We start from the raw sequence: 15,108 nt of genomic DNA on the forward strand, positions 1-15,108 counted from the left end.
ATGCCTTGGAGTTTTTTTTGTTGGGGTCCCTTTTAGTAGACACCCTTCAGGCTCCTTGGGTCTGGATGCCCACATTCTCCAGCTCTGGGAATTTCTTAGCCATGATGTCTTTAACTGTGTTCTTTTCTTTGGGATTAGTTCCCTGTGCTTCTGGTACTCCCATGATTCTTATGTTGTTCCTTTTGAGATCATCCTCTAGGACTCTGATTTGCCCTAGAGCCATTTTGAGGTCTTTTGCCATTATTTGTTGTTGTTTGAAAGCTTTGTGCAGCTCATCTTCAAGCTCACTGATTCTGTCTTCTGCTGCAGTCATTCTACTGTTGAGGGCTACTACTGAGCCTTCTATTTCATCTACCGATTCCTTTAATTGTGTAACTTCTGTTCATAGCTTTGAAATTTCTGCTCTCATTTCTTCCTGTATTTTCTTGGTGGTCCGTTCCAAGGCTGTGTTCATATCCTCCCTTAGTTTATTGGTTGTCCATTCCATGGTTGCTTTGAGTTCCTCGACCATCTTCACAATTTCTTCTCTGAATTCTTTATCTGAGAGGAGGTTGTATTTGTGGATGACCTCTAATGAGGTTTCTGGAATCTCTTCATTTTCTCTTTGTGGTGGGTTTTTTCAATGTTTCTTCATGTTGTTATGGAACAATAGAGGAGAAACTTCCCGATTCGGTTTTTTTTTTAATTTTATTTTTTTTTTAGTAAATCACCGTGTGGAAGATTACAATGCTTTCGGGCTTAGGTCTTAGTTATACAATGCTGAAACAACCATCCCTTCACCAGTGCCCATATACCACCACCAAAAAAAAAAAAAAAAACCCACACAGTACACCTCCCATCCCGCCCCCCCCACCCCCTACCTTGTAACTGATAAGTTTCATTTTACATTCTGTTTACTTTGGTTACATTCAATATTTCAACACAAACCTCACTATTGTTGTTAGGAGTACCCCACTAGATTCAGACCTACTGTGAAGACAAATAAGGTCGCGCGGCCGCTACCACGGAGCGCGGTTTTGAATTTCTGTACTTTAACAAGAAGTCCAGGGAGATTTCTTCCAGATATTAGATAATTGCACGCTTGAAAACCCAATCTGTGGTCGTCTTAATATGGCGGCCACCGCGCCCTTCATCCCCAGAGAGAAAGAGGCGAGAGAGAGAAATACCTTTCCCCTCCCGGGCGGGCACGGGGCCGAGGCTTAGTTCTCAGGCTGGAGAAATTCTGCGAGGAGTTGCTCACACCGAAAGAGGTTTTGCTGGGTCTGGATTCACGCCTGTACAGCTGCGGCCCGGGATCACATCTCGGCGGTGGGAGGGGCCAGTGCCTCCCACCTTCCCAAGAGCACCCTCGTGTTCTTTTGCTGCATTTTTTGTCGTAAATCCCATCTGTGGTCGTCTTAATATGGCGGCCACCGCGCCCTTCATCCCTGGAGAGAAAGAGGCGAGAGAGAGAAATACCTTTCCCCTCCCGGGCATTCTGCGAGGAGTTGCTCACACCGAAAGAGGTTTTGCTGGGTCTGGATTCACGCCTGTACAGCTGCGGAGAGCGAAACTTCCCGATTCTATATCACTATTCCTCTTGCTCCAGGAGGGGATTCTAGGTGAGCTAAATTGATAATGGTAATCTTTTCCCCCTTCTAGAATAGTTCCTTACATTACTAAGATCTTCCTAGTTTATGTAGGGCTTCTAGTCAAGGCTTGAGGCTATGATCTGTTTATGGGAGCTTTGTGTACCTTCTTGTATTCCTGACACTTTTTCTGGAATTAGGATGCATTAATGGATTATCGCAGAGAGTCTCTTGCCTGCACACCTGGCTGTCTTCCCCGGGGCTCCTCAGAGGAGATGGGCTCCAGCTTCCCTCCCCACCCCAAGCAGAGCTCCCGGCGGCCGAAGACCACTGGAACCTAGCTGCAGCCATGCTGGAGGCTCCTCTCCACACGTTCAACAGGCCTCATGCGTGAAGGTACTGGCAGAGGAACCCAGGTGTGTGTAATCCTATCAACGGCCAACATCCAGAAAGACTTAAAAGCAAGCTCTCAGGAGCAATATCTTTTGCCTACTTCTCCCTCTGGGAGAAACTGGCAATCCTCTGAGAGTTTCCTGCCCACATGGGACAGCCTTGCAAGCTTCCCATGGTGTATTCATATGCAAAATCCAGTAACAAGCTGGATTCTCATTCCCCTGACCCTGAAGAGCCCCCAGTGCAACATCGTTAGGTGGGCCGAGTGGAGATAGACTGCTAAGATCTCAGGGAAAGGACGAAATGAGATGTTGCTGAGACCGCCCGCGAAATCGGTGATTAACGGGATATCGTAATCGTGATCGTGAATGGCTTATTGGCATATAGTGATTGAGATTGCCAGCTTATTCTTTGAGTAAATAGGTTGTAGAGATTTGTGACCTAAGTGCGCAGTATAGGAGAGGGGGAAAAAATAACTGCGGCCACTGCTCCAAAATAGGCCACGCCCCCTTTTGAAGCCACGCCCCCTGACATAGAGGACACTCCCCCACCAGCCAATGGGCTGGACCCCAGTATTATCTGGGAAGGGGAGTGGTTGGCTAGAACTGCGCGCAGAGAGGCAGGCAGAGGACAGGGACCCCCTCCCTGGCAGTCCCCCAGGCTGGGCGGAATCAGCGTGATTGTTCTTTCAGAGGGGCGGGAAGAAGAGAGCGTGATCTGGAGTCGAAGTTACCTGGCAAAGGGGAGTTTTCCCATTTTCAAGATGTTCTAATTGTGTAGAACATGTTCAAGAAAGAAAAGAATAAAATATGTAAATGAATAAGAAAGTACATAGTTTCTGCAACAGGTTGCTTTTTCCAAAATTCTTTAATATTTTCAGATTTGCATGATAATCTAGAGTCTTGTCACTTCATTACCCAGAGATGACATCTAGGTGTCCTTTGCTTGAACACCAATAGGCTTTTGAACTGTCTTGACTAGCAGAGTCTGGGATGTGATGCCATGTGATCTTACAAGCTTATGTCATAAAAAAGAAATACAGCTTCCATTAAGCTCTATTTTTAAATATCCAACTTGAGACACTGAACTGTCCTGGAAGAGGTCCAGGACTACAATATTGTAAGAATCACCAAAGAATTCATTTGGCAAGACCACCTTAGAAAGCCCTGATAGTACATGAGAAGAAAGTCCCTGGCTGCTCCAGTATTTCTTCCCCCACATTCCATCTTCGGGGATGGAATGTGGGGAAAAGAATAGCTAACTCCCTTTCTGCATGAAAGACTGAATTGTCCCCTAGTTTCTGGTCCAGCTAAACAATACAAACTACAAATTTTTTTGTTTTAAATAACTTTGAAACATTTTTTTTTCTACAGCAATAGATAAGCTGGATAAACTGATTAGTAAATTTAATCGGGCTTATTCATATCTTCCTCTCTCAAGCCCTGAATGCCTACTTGGTCCTTTAAGATGTTGGCATCTTTCTTATTGGAATCAAATCACAATTTCCAAGCCAAAGAAATAACACAGGAAATAAGGCATTTGTCTTGCATGTGACCAAAGTGGAATCATATGGTACCACAAGCATCTCCAGAAGTGATCCCTGAGCAGAGCCAGGGGTATTCCCAAAGTACAGTTGGATATGGCCACGAAACAAATAAACAACAATCAAAAATGCAAAAGAAAACAAACACAACTTTTCCCGATCCACGCGGATAATTTCTCCTGATTCTCCATCAAAACCCCATGTTTCCAAGCTTGGCATTCAAGAAAAATAATTAAGGATTATTCTAGCCTTAACCCCAACCTTGCTTGTCCTTGTCATATTATAAGGAAATATCTTCCTTTCATAGGAAATATAATTTTCTCTATTTGTTATATTAACTGTTAGGCACCTCAAAACCCTTTCTGATGGGCTCTTAAGAGGTTTCCTATTACTTTCTCGGTCTCATCATTTATCATAACTTTCCTTAAGTCTCAAGATGACAGTAAATCCAATGTTTTCTTCACAGAACTTGTGTTTTACTCATTATGAAAGGGAACAACTTATAATTCCTACTTCTACACTGATAAGCATATTGAAGAGTTTATTCTAAGCCACATTTATCACTGGGAGGAACAAACTATCTTAATGGCAATTTGGGCTCTATATTAAGACATTTTTAAAGAATGGCTATACTTTGGGAAATCCCTCAAAATAAAATATTCAACATCACACAAACCACCTGCAACACAAAGTAGCAAGGCTTGGTTGCTTTTCTGGGAGACTGAAATCAAAGCTCTCTCTTATTCATCAGGCAGAGCATGTCTTGGTTTCCGGAGAAGGAATTTTCCAATGTTAAAAATAAAATATAATAAAGCACAAGGAGATAAATTAGGACTGTTAGGACTGATTTCAAAAGCACCTCATAGTGCATTGGAAAGGCCCAGCACATGAATACAGACACAAGAATTTATAGCTCGCTAGATATATGATTTGAATAAGATCTCCAAAACCTGATTTCTTCCTCTGTAAAATTAAACATTAATAATATCCCTTTTAAGGATGTAAAAAAAACTGAAAAAAGGTTTTCAGATGTATCTAAATCTTTAAAACATTATTTACGTATATAACAGGTGTAAATAACCCAAAAGTCCACCAACAGGTGAATGAATATGCAAAGTGCCGTGCATATAAGAGTACTATTCAGTGATGGAAAGGGGATACGGACACATGCTCTAACGTGGCTGAATCTTAAAAACATTTCAAGTGTAAAAAAGTCAGACACAGAAGGACACACAGTATATAACTCTATGTAATATATAACTCAATTTATAATCAACTACCCAAATAAGAAAGTCCACAAAGAGAAAGCAAATTAGTGGTCCCAGCACCCTGGAAAGCCTGTCCTCACCTCTCCGATTCCAAGGAAGAGTCCTGTTAAAATGTCAGCACAGGGAACAGAGCCATAGTACAATGGGTAGGGTCCTTGACTTGTGTGGCTGACCTGGGTTGGATCTCTAGCATTCCACATGATCGCTGAAGCTCGGCTGGGAATGATCCCTGCATACAGAGCCCTGAACACCATGAGGTGTGGCTCCTAAACCTAAACAAATACATAAATAAATAAAATTAAAATTCATCACAAGATGAAAGTTGGAGAAGTGGAACATCTGCTGCTTTTGCATGACGGCAACACTGTTTGCACTGCATCTGCCCTGCTGGCTTTTATTTTTTTTTATTTTTATTTTTTTTTTTGTAACTTGGCAGTCATTTGACTTTATTTTTTTATTTTTTAATTTTTTTTTAAATTTATTTATTTTTAATTAGAGAATCACCGTAAGGGTACAGTTACAGATTTATACACTTTTGTGCTTATACTTCCCTCATACAAAGTTCGGGAACCCATCCCTTCACCAGTGCCCATTCTCCACCACCCGTAAACCCAGTGTCCCTCCCACCCTCCCCAATCCCATCTCCCCCCCACCCCACCCTGCCACTGTGGCAAGGCATTCTCTTCTGTTTTCTCTCTCTAATTAGCTGTTGTGGTTTGCAATAAAGGTGTTGAGTGGCCGCTGTGCTCAGTCTCTAGCCCTCATTCAGCCCGCAACTCCCTTCCCCCACATGGCCTTCGACTACAATGTAGTTGGTGATCGCTTCTCTGAGTTGACCTTTCCCCGGAACGTGAGGCCAGCCTCGAAGCCATGGAGTCAACCTCCTGGTACTTATTTCTACAGTTCTTGGGTGTTAGTCTCCCACTCTGTTATTCTATATACCATAGATGAGTGCAATCTTTCTATGTCTGTCTCTCTCTTTCTGACTCATTTCACTCAGCATGAAACTTTTCATGCCCATCCACTTGACTACAAAATTCTTGACCTCCTTTTTTCTAACAGCTGCATAGTATTCCATTGTATAGATGTACCAAAGTTTCCTCAACCAGTCATCCGTTCTGGGGCATTCGGGTTTTTTCCAGATTCTGGCTATTGTAAACAGTGCTGCGATGAACATACATGTGCAGATGTTGTTTCGATTGTACTTTTTTGCCTCTCTGGGATATATTCCCAGCAGTGGTATTGCTGGGTCAAATGGGAATTCAATATCTAATTTTTTGAGAGTCGTCCAAATTGTTTTCCAGAAGGGCTGAACCAGTCGGCATTCCCACCCCTGCTGGCTTTTATGTGTCTCTTTGGTTAGGCACTTTTTTACAAGGGTAGGAAGCTTCGTGACAATGGAATTCAGCCCAAATTCCACTTCATTCTGAGTCTTGTTTATTAGCTGCGTTCACCTATAGTGAAGTTCTCTCCAACTGTGAAACATAGTTTACATGAAAGTCAATTCAGAGCACTTCAGGAGAAAAGAAAAGACCCCATGGGGCTTCAATTAAGTAGAGATACCTATTTCAAGTAGGCTAAACTGCTGAACTGCAATAAGAATTCTATCCTTGGTTTTTATCTTTATGAAAAACAAGCATTAAAATACATCCATGAGGGATAGACATAGAATGATTTGACTCTTTTTGGGGATATAAAAAAACCATAAAACTAATACCCAAGAACAGTAGAAAAAAGGACTAGGAGGATTCATCCATGGTTGGAGGCTTGCTTCAAGTGATGGGGGAAAAGACAATTGGCATAGAGAAGGGACAGCCATGACAAAGATGGTTGGAAATGATCACTCTGGGTAAGAACTGAGTGCTGAAAACAGGTAAAGGAACAAATATGATAATCTCTCAGTACCAGTATTGCAAATGCCAATTCCCCAAAGGAGAGAGAAAAGGGGAGAGAGGAGGAGGAGGAGGAGGAGGAGAAGGAGAAGGAGGAGGAGGAGGAGGAGGAGGAGGAGGAGGAGGAGGAGGAGGAGGAGGAGGAGGAGGAGGAGGAGGAGAAGAAGAAGAAGAAGAAGAAGAAGAAGAAGAAGAAGAAGAAGAAGAAGAAGAAGAAGAAGAAGAAGAAGAAGAAGAAGAAGAAGAAGAAGAAGAAGAAGAAGAAGAAGAAGAAGAAGAAGAAGAAAGAAGGAGAAGGAGAAAGAGAAGGGAGAAGGAGAAGGAGGAGGAGGAAGAGGAGAAGAAGAAGAAGAAGAAGAAGAAGAAGAAGAAGAAGAAGAAGAAGAAGAAGAAGAAGAAGAAGGAGGAGGAGGAGGAGGAGGAGGAGAGGTGGAGGAGGAGTAGGAGAAGGAGAAGGAGAAGAAGGAAGAGTTGGTGGTGGAGAAGAAGAAGGAGAAGAAGAAGGAGGAGGAGGAGGAGGAGGAGAGGTGGAGGAGGAGTAGGAGAAGGAGAAGGAGAAGAAGGAAGAGTTGGTGGTGGAGAAGAAGAAGGAGAAGAAGAAGGAGAAGGAGAAGGAGGAGGAAGAGGAGGAGGAGAAGGAGGAGGAGAAGAAGAAGAAGAAGAAGAAGAAGAAGAAGAAGAAGAAGAAGAAGAAGAAGAAGAAGAAGAAGAAGAAGAAGAAGAAGAAGAAGAAGAAGGAGAAGAAGAAGAAGGAGGAGGAGGAGGACGAGGAGGAGGGAGGAAGAGGAGAAGGAGGAAGAGGAGGAGGAGTAAGATGAGGAGGAGGAGGAGGAGGAGAAGAAGAAGGAGAAGACAGAGAAGACAGAGAAGGAGAAGAAGGAGAAGGAGGAGGAGGAGGAGGAGGAGGAGGAGAAGAAGAAGAAGAAGAAGAAGAAGAAGAAGAAGAAGAAGAAGAAGAAGAAGAAGAAGAAGAAGAAGAAGAAGAAGAAGAACAACAACAACAACAACAACAACAACAACAACAACAACAACAACTATGGTCTTATGGTCTTATAGGACTAACTAGAAGAAATTTTGTGGACAGATAAACATAAAGGGTCCAGGACACATAGGAGGATGCCATGGAAAGATACACGCAGGTTGGAGTAATGCAGCCTCAAGTGAAGGATCACCAGATGGTGCAGGTCAAGGAGCACCAAGTGATGCAGCTGCAAGAAGGTGACACAGATATAGGCCAAGGAGCCCTATGGATGGCCTGCAGACCCAAAGCTGGGTGACAGGCATGGATACTCTCAGACACCCAACAGGAACCAAACCTGCGACACCTTGCTGAGAATATCAACACTGTTGGCCACCTGCTCTTCTTGGGATACCCAGACTGACTCCTACTCACCCTGCCATCCTCAGTTCTGGGTTCAGATCTCCAGGAAGACCTTATGCTTCCCTGCCCTCATTTCTTTGGAGATTGACCTCACCCTACTTCCTCAGTGCCTTGGGACTGTCTCCATCTTCAGCCCAGAACTTCACAATCTTCCACCATGATGTGTGGGTATCTCTTCTGCAGAGTGTCTGTGTCCCTGGTTTCAGTCTGTCTCTGAAGACAGACTGGGAGAGACTAATAGCACCAAAATCCTTTATAGGATTGAATAGTTGTACCATGTGTGGGAGATATAACCTGACGGACTAGGTGTCCCTAGAAGAGATGGAAAACCACCTCTATCAATTTAGAACTCTAGAAGGTTCTGCAAATCATGTGTGGTCTCCTAACTCTTGAAATAAAGGTTGACTTTTCCATTAAGGCCTTGGACCCTCAGCACTGATTTCTAAATGTCATTCTGAATTTAGCACCACTAAGCCCTGATTCTGAGGGAGGTAAAGAATAACTGCCTGAGAGAAAGCATTTCCAGATGGCTTTGTTTAATCAAGTTTGGAATCATGACATTCAATCCTCTGAGAGGTTTGCCCTCATGCCCTCAGCTTTACTGAGACATAACTGGGAAATAAAGTTGGAAGATATTTAAAATACATATTGTGGGAATTTTATATTTGTGTATACTGAGAAAAAAAATTTCCACGATTTAGTTAATAAACTCATTCATCACCTCACATATTTATTCTTTATCTTTGGTGAGAACATTCACACTCTTCTTTCTCTGCCAGTTTTAATTTTGCAATACTGTTAGCAATGATGCTTACAATGTTAGACATTAGATCTCAGGATTCATCTTCTAACTAAGCTTTTGTGTTCTTTACCAACAGCTCCCTAAATTACCCAGGCTGAGTCCCTGGCAACCACATTTATAATCTGTTTCTATGAATTTAACTATTTAAGTTTAGATTCTGCCTATAAGTGATAACCATGTGGTCTTTCTCTGGTTGATTTCACATAGCACAACACCCTCAATCCATGTTGGTATGAAGTTTCTTTCCTTCTTAAGGTTGAACGATTTTCCTCATGCTTTCTTTTTTGAGGCTTTCATAGCTGGGACTCAGGGTATTATACGCATGCATGTTTTGGTGTGTTGATGTATGTATGAATACATGATAGAGAAAAAAAATAAAATTTGTGCAGAGACAGAAATCCCAAGAGAAAGAAAGAACGAGTTACATTGCCCTGAAGTTCTTGGCAACATTCTTATCTAAAAATCAAAGGATGTCAAATCAGAATGACTCTGTGTTTGGGCTTGAGTTTACCTTCATTGTGCCCTGCTATGTTGACATCCCAGGTCTCTGCCTCTATTCATGAGGCTCAAGACTTCCTGTCCCAGGACCTTTCTTTCCAAATAAAGCAGGAAATCTGAGCATGAAAGCTCCAGAAACCTGTGTGCCTTCCTACGTATGACCTGAGGCTCAGTCTGCCATGGTAGAAGTGGTTTCTGACAAGACAGGACCTCCTGAAAACCCCTAAGCCTCCCAAGATCACAGCTTTGGGCACTCTACACCATTCAATAAAGTCTGAAAAATGCCTTTCTGGTGCTTAGAAGCTAAAAATGAGGCATTGGATGAGTGAAAAAATAATATAAGATGACCACTTATACCATGCTTATCAGCAACTAAGAGGGAACTAGAGAACTAGAGTCTGGAGTCAGGCAGACTGTTGGATAACATTGGGTTGTTCTTGCTCTTCCCGAAGGGAATTTAAGATTTATTGAGCCACTCCCACAACAGTGTGACTGAGGCATTCCATCAAGCACAACAATCCTATATTGCTTTTTGTATAGACACAGGAAGACAGTTAATCCTATGTTTTGTAACATGGGAGGTAATTGATTCCAAAATAATATTTACTCCTCAGCATCCATATTTACTTGACTTAAGCCTCATTTGCCTTAGTTCCTAACACTCTGAGAGCAGGGTCCCAACGATGGACTGGATGAACCCAGGGCAAGCTGTGAGTTACCCTGGCATTGAAACGGGCCAGGCCAAGTGCCATGATACTTAACTATAAATTAAGAACATGGTCAAGGACAAGCTCTGTCATGACCCAAAAAGAAGTAACTGAATAAGGACTCTGCTGGGGTTAGGAAAGACTAACCTGGCCTGAGGACTATGGTCTGGAGTATATAGCAAGATGTTCCCCAGGAAAAGTCAACCTTTAAGTTTAATATATCTTTTACTGGGTTTGTACAAAATGACATTGCTAGAAATATTATAAGAAGTAAATTCACTATGATTGTTTAAATGGATTATTAGCTGAGGAAAGGAGAAAGCAATACACCCTGGATGGAATCCTACCCTGGATGGAATCTCCCAGTAATCTGGAGTAATCTCCTCAAATGAGACTTTGTTCTTGAGTTAATCTCCTGAAGAAGTGGCTTTGCCTCTCTTTATTGTTATGATAATGTTCAACCCTACCTTTGTATCCCCACTCTTTTTGATTTCTATATAACTATGTTGTAAGGACTAAGAGGGAAAGAGATGAGGACTAGACATCGGGGGACAAGATGCTGAGAAGAAGGTGTTGAAGATGTTGAAAACTAGATATTGGGGATGAGGAAAGTTGGGACTAGATGCTGAAGACTAAATGCTGAGGGCTGAATGCTGAGGACGAGATGTTGAAGAGACCGGGAAGTAGATGCTGAAGATTAGATGCTGAAGACTAGATGTTGAGCACGAGAAGGTTGATGACTAGGTGAGGAAGAGTAGAGGAGAACTGAGACTTTGGGACTTCGAGGTCTTCGAGGACTAGAAGGAGAGCCAGACGACTATGATGACTGGCTAGTAGAGGACGATGAGACAATGTCCAGAAAAGGAAGAAGAGATAATGAAGGAGACGACTCTGAGGTCTATAAGAAGACTAGAGTGAGGGAACTGATGACAGGGACTATGACCAAAACTACAACTATGACTGCGCCATGAACGAAGAGAACAGACTATGCTTGGGAGGAGAGAGAAATAAATCAACTATGGACCAGCCTTGGGCCCAGTTCCTATTTCTTCATTTGTCCCTTCACTGTCCACCCACCACTGCCGCAGCTGTGGACTGGCCTGGGGAGGCAGCTCTTGGCCACTTCATGTGGGCCCTCAGACTCCTTTCTTTTGGAAATTTATAGCAGACCTGAGTAAACCTCAGCCTGTGGAGATGGTAACTGCTACCTGCAGGAGAGATTTTGAAAAATCTGTAGGTGGTCACAATTACCAGATTCTCATCCCAACATATAACCATGAAGGCTGGTGTTGAGCACATTTTCTTGCAGACAGAAATCTTGACTCATCAGCCTCTTACCTATCCTTACTTACTCCATCCTCCAATTCTAGCTTGCTAGGAGTGAAAAGGTGCGGAGCTGGTGTTCTCTGATCTCATCTGGGGTTGTCTCTTTTTTCAGCAAATAAGAAAATAAGACTTGATGGTGTGCATGACAATATTTCTCCTGTCCTGAGTTTGAGTTGCAAACAATAACATATTTGGCTTGGGGACAAGGTTCAGTCATTTCAAGAGAGGGCACAGACAAAAGTCAGTTCAAGACATCAAGTCCATGATAACCTCTCAGTGTATGCGTTGCAAGCCATAATGCCCAAAAGTAGAGAGAGAGCCATGGAGGCTGAGGGAGGGTGGGAAAAGGGGATATACAGGGATAATGGTGGTGGGGAATGTGCACTGGTGGAGGGATGGGTGTTTGATCATTGTGTGATTGTAACCCAAACATGAAAGCTTGTAACTATCTTGAGGTGATTCAATAAAATTAAAAAAAAAATACATCAAGTCCAACATGTTGCTAGAGATAAAAGGTGTCACATGAATCAATCTGAATTATGGACTTCACTAAAGTCGCACATCAAGTGGTGCAGCAGACTGATGAATTTGTCAATAAATGATCCCAGCAGGCAGTCTTCCAAGGGCTTAGAGTAGAGCAGGAGCCTACATTTCCTGATGAGAAGAAAACGCCGCTGGGTCCACCCAGTCTGAAAGTTTCTCTGTGGTGAGGGATTCAGCTCTGCCTGGGTTTGCTCCTTTTTGTCTCTTCTGTCTGTGTAACCTGAGGCCAGTCGTGGATGTTCCAGGTCTGTTGCCTCATATGGAAAGTGGCAGACTCAAAGGGCTGTGCTCAAGATCAAATCAATACAGCACTAAACATGGTGAAAATCCTGAGCATGGCTCTTATAAAAATGCTGGGAATGTGCAATGCTTGCACTGCAGAGTCTGAAAGAGGCCACCCGGGGCCTGACAGCTTGTGTTCCATCAGTGGTGACAAATTGCTGCCTGTCCACAGACAGGTCATTAATTGTTTTTAGTCTCTCTTCCATTTCCTAGTTGAGAAAATGGGGGAGGAGAACAACAGAGGAAAGATGAGGAAGACTTGCTCAAGAAGCATCGAGAGGTGATGTCAGGCCATCTCCCTGAGTCTGCGTTCATCTCCAGTGGCTCTTAGTTTGCCATAAAGAGATGGCAAGGAAGCTTGATGGCAGAGACAGAATTCGAGCTGCATCTGGGTGGCAGCCTGGAACTTTTCAAGTTTTAAGCTTAGGAATGACTTGGAGAGCAGTGTCTGCTGTTGTGGCTAGTCAGAGATATGTGGTATGTAAATATCTTAAACTTCCAAAACTTTGTATGAAAAAGTATAAATATATAACCATTTAATTTTCATTAAAATGTTTATATTTTGAATACTTGACCACAAAATATGTATTATCAGTTAATTTTTTCATTTTTAATGCAGCCTATTTGATATGTGATATGATATTTCTACATGATATTTCTACAGCAACTTTTAGAGAGAGGGTGGAGGCTTTGAAATCTGCTTTTATTTACCCATAAGTGTTTGCAAAGAAGTGCTGTTGAACTATAACGGATTTCTTCTTACTCAAATATCAAGACTTCCAGAAGGCAAAAATATTTTTATTAGTAAAAACTTCAAATTCAGACGACTATTTCACCTTGGTCTTCAAGTGGCTGCAAAGCCTTGAAAACAAAACCAGTAATAGAAACATCTTTTGGGTTTTTTTTTAATAGTTCAAGCATTTCTGTAAGCATTTGACCTATGTAAGTGTCTCAAAAAATCCCTACCAGATGATATCTGTTTAAGAGATTACTTCTATTTTACATGAGAATATTAGATATTTTACATTTGGATACTTAGATGCAAAGTTGTTCAGGAGCAAGTCATGTTGCATAGGAGCTCATGTTACATAGTCTAGGGTCTAGGGTCAAATCTAGGCATGCTCATTCCAGGGTCTGTAGTAGAATCACTTGACTGAGTCTTCAGTATCCAAATGAGCCTAGAGTGCATAGCTTCTCCTCCTTTTGTTGTTGTTGTGATGTATGAGATCACACACTTATGGCACCACATCACAACAGCAATGCAAGGGAACTCAGTTGCAGTGTGGACTGGTGCAGGAGACTGAAATTACAGCCTCAATCAAGGAAAACCCTCTGCCATATGACCACATCCACAAGATCCTTACTCAGTTGTTCAATCCATAAAATAGTTTGTCATATCTATGCTATCTATTTTCTAAGGGGTATGACAACCTGCATATGATATAAACAGCCATGGACTGTTCATACATGAGGTGGCAAAAATTTAAGAACAGAAATTGCATTGTTTCCCATTTCAAGGCCACCAAAATCCAGACACCACTCTTTCACACTTTTTCTACCTCAGTGCCCACAAATGGAATGAATTGTGTCCACTTGCTGTGCTTCACAACATTCTGAGATTTGTGCCAGCCCCTCACACATCTTCTCTTCATTGTCTGATGTGGCATTATCCTTCATTACACTGTCCTAAAAGCAGGCTGTCTGGAATATCATATCCTCTCCATTATGGGTGATTTTATACCCCCAGTCAATATTTGGCAATATCTGGAAGCATTTTTAATCACCATGAGATACACAAAAGTTGTTCATAATTGGGTTTCGGTCATACAATGTTCCAACACCTGTCAATTTTACCAGTGTATATTTTCCACCATCAGTGTCCCCAGTTTCCCATCAATCCCCTGCCTGCCTCTATGGCAGGCACTTTTCTGCTCTCTCTCCCTCTCTCTCTCTCTCTCTCTCTCTCTCTCTCTCTCTTTCTCTCTCTCCCCTCCTCCTTTGGGGCATTATGGTTTGCAGTATAGATGCTGAAAGGTTATTAGCATCTATATCACCTTTACCTACTTTCAACTCTCAGTTCTTGTAGCATTTTTATTTTTACAATTTGGGGGTGCTACTAATTGGTAAAGGTCAAGGATACTGCGGAACATCTTGGAAGCACAGGCAAGCCCTACAGCAAAGGACTGGCTGCTCAAAATGTTAGTGGTGCTACAATTATTATATATATATATGACTCACTGTGCCTCTGGTATAAATGACAAAAAGAAAATTGAGTGAGTGAGTAATCACAACTATTTTAATCACCTGCTTTGGGTATGAATTTCTTCTGTTCACACTGATAAAAGTCATATTAAATACCCACTACATGCCAGATACATGGCAGAGTTGGGGAGAAGGGTGAAACAAAATTCCGAAGAATAGAGATAATTGCCTTCAGGGGTACGAGGTCCCCAAGGAGGCTGGAGTCATAACAGACTGTCAAACAAAATGTCAAATAATAAGTTCTAGATTCCTTACCAACTCAAGGATTTATTCAAAGAAACTTTATATAAAGATCAATGACCCAGTCACTCTGAATTTGAATTATTTTTATTAATCCTTTTATATTTTTAAAAAGTTCAAACTTGTGAAGAAAATTATAAGAAATATTTATATACATATTAATATTTAGTGGTGGAAAGGTTGTTAAGTAGGTGGAGAAATAGAAAATAGACAGGTATATAGATATAAATAGATAAAAATAAAATATATGCAAAATTTTTTCTGACTTAATGGGCAAATGATATAGATGCTGTGATGTCAGCTAAGTATTGGTATGAATATTAGACCTACTGATTTAATAGGTCTTGAGTAGAAACCTAATTTCAGTTTTTATTCAGAGTTTTCTACTTGTATACAAAAAAGT

Source organism: Sorex araneus, chromosome 2, assembly GCF_027595985.1.
Source record: "Sorex araneus isolate mSorAra2 chromosome 2, mSorAra2.pri, whole genome shotgun sequence".
In the NCBI taxonomy this organism is placed as follows: Eukaryota; Metazoa; Chordata; class Mammalia; order Eulipotyphla; family Soricidae; genus Sorex; species Sorex araneus.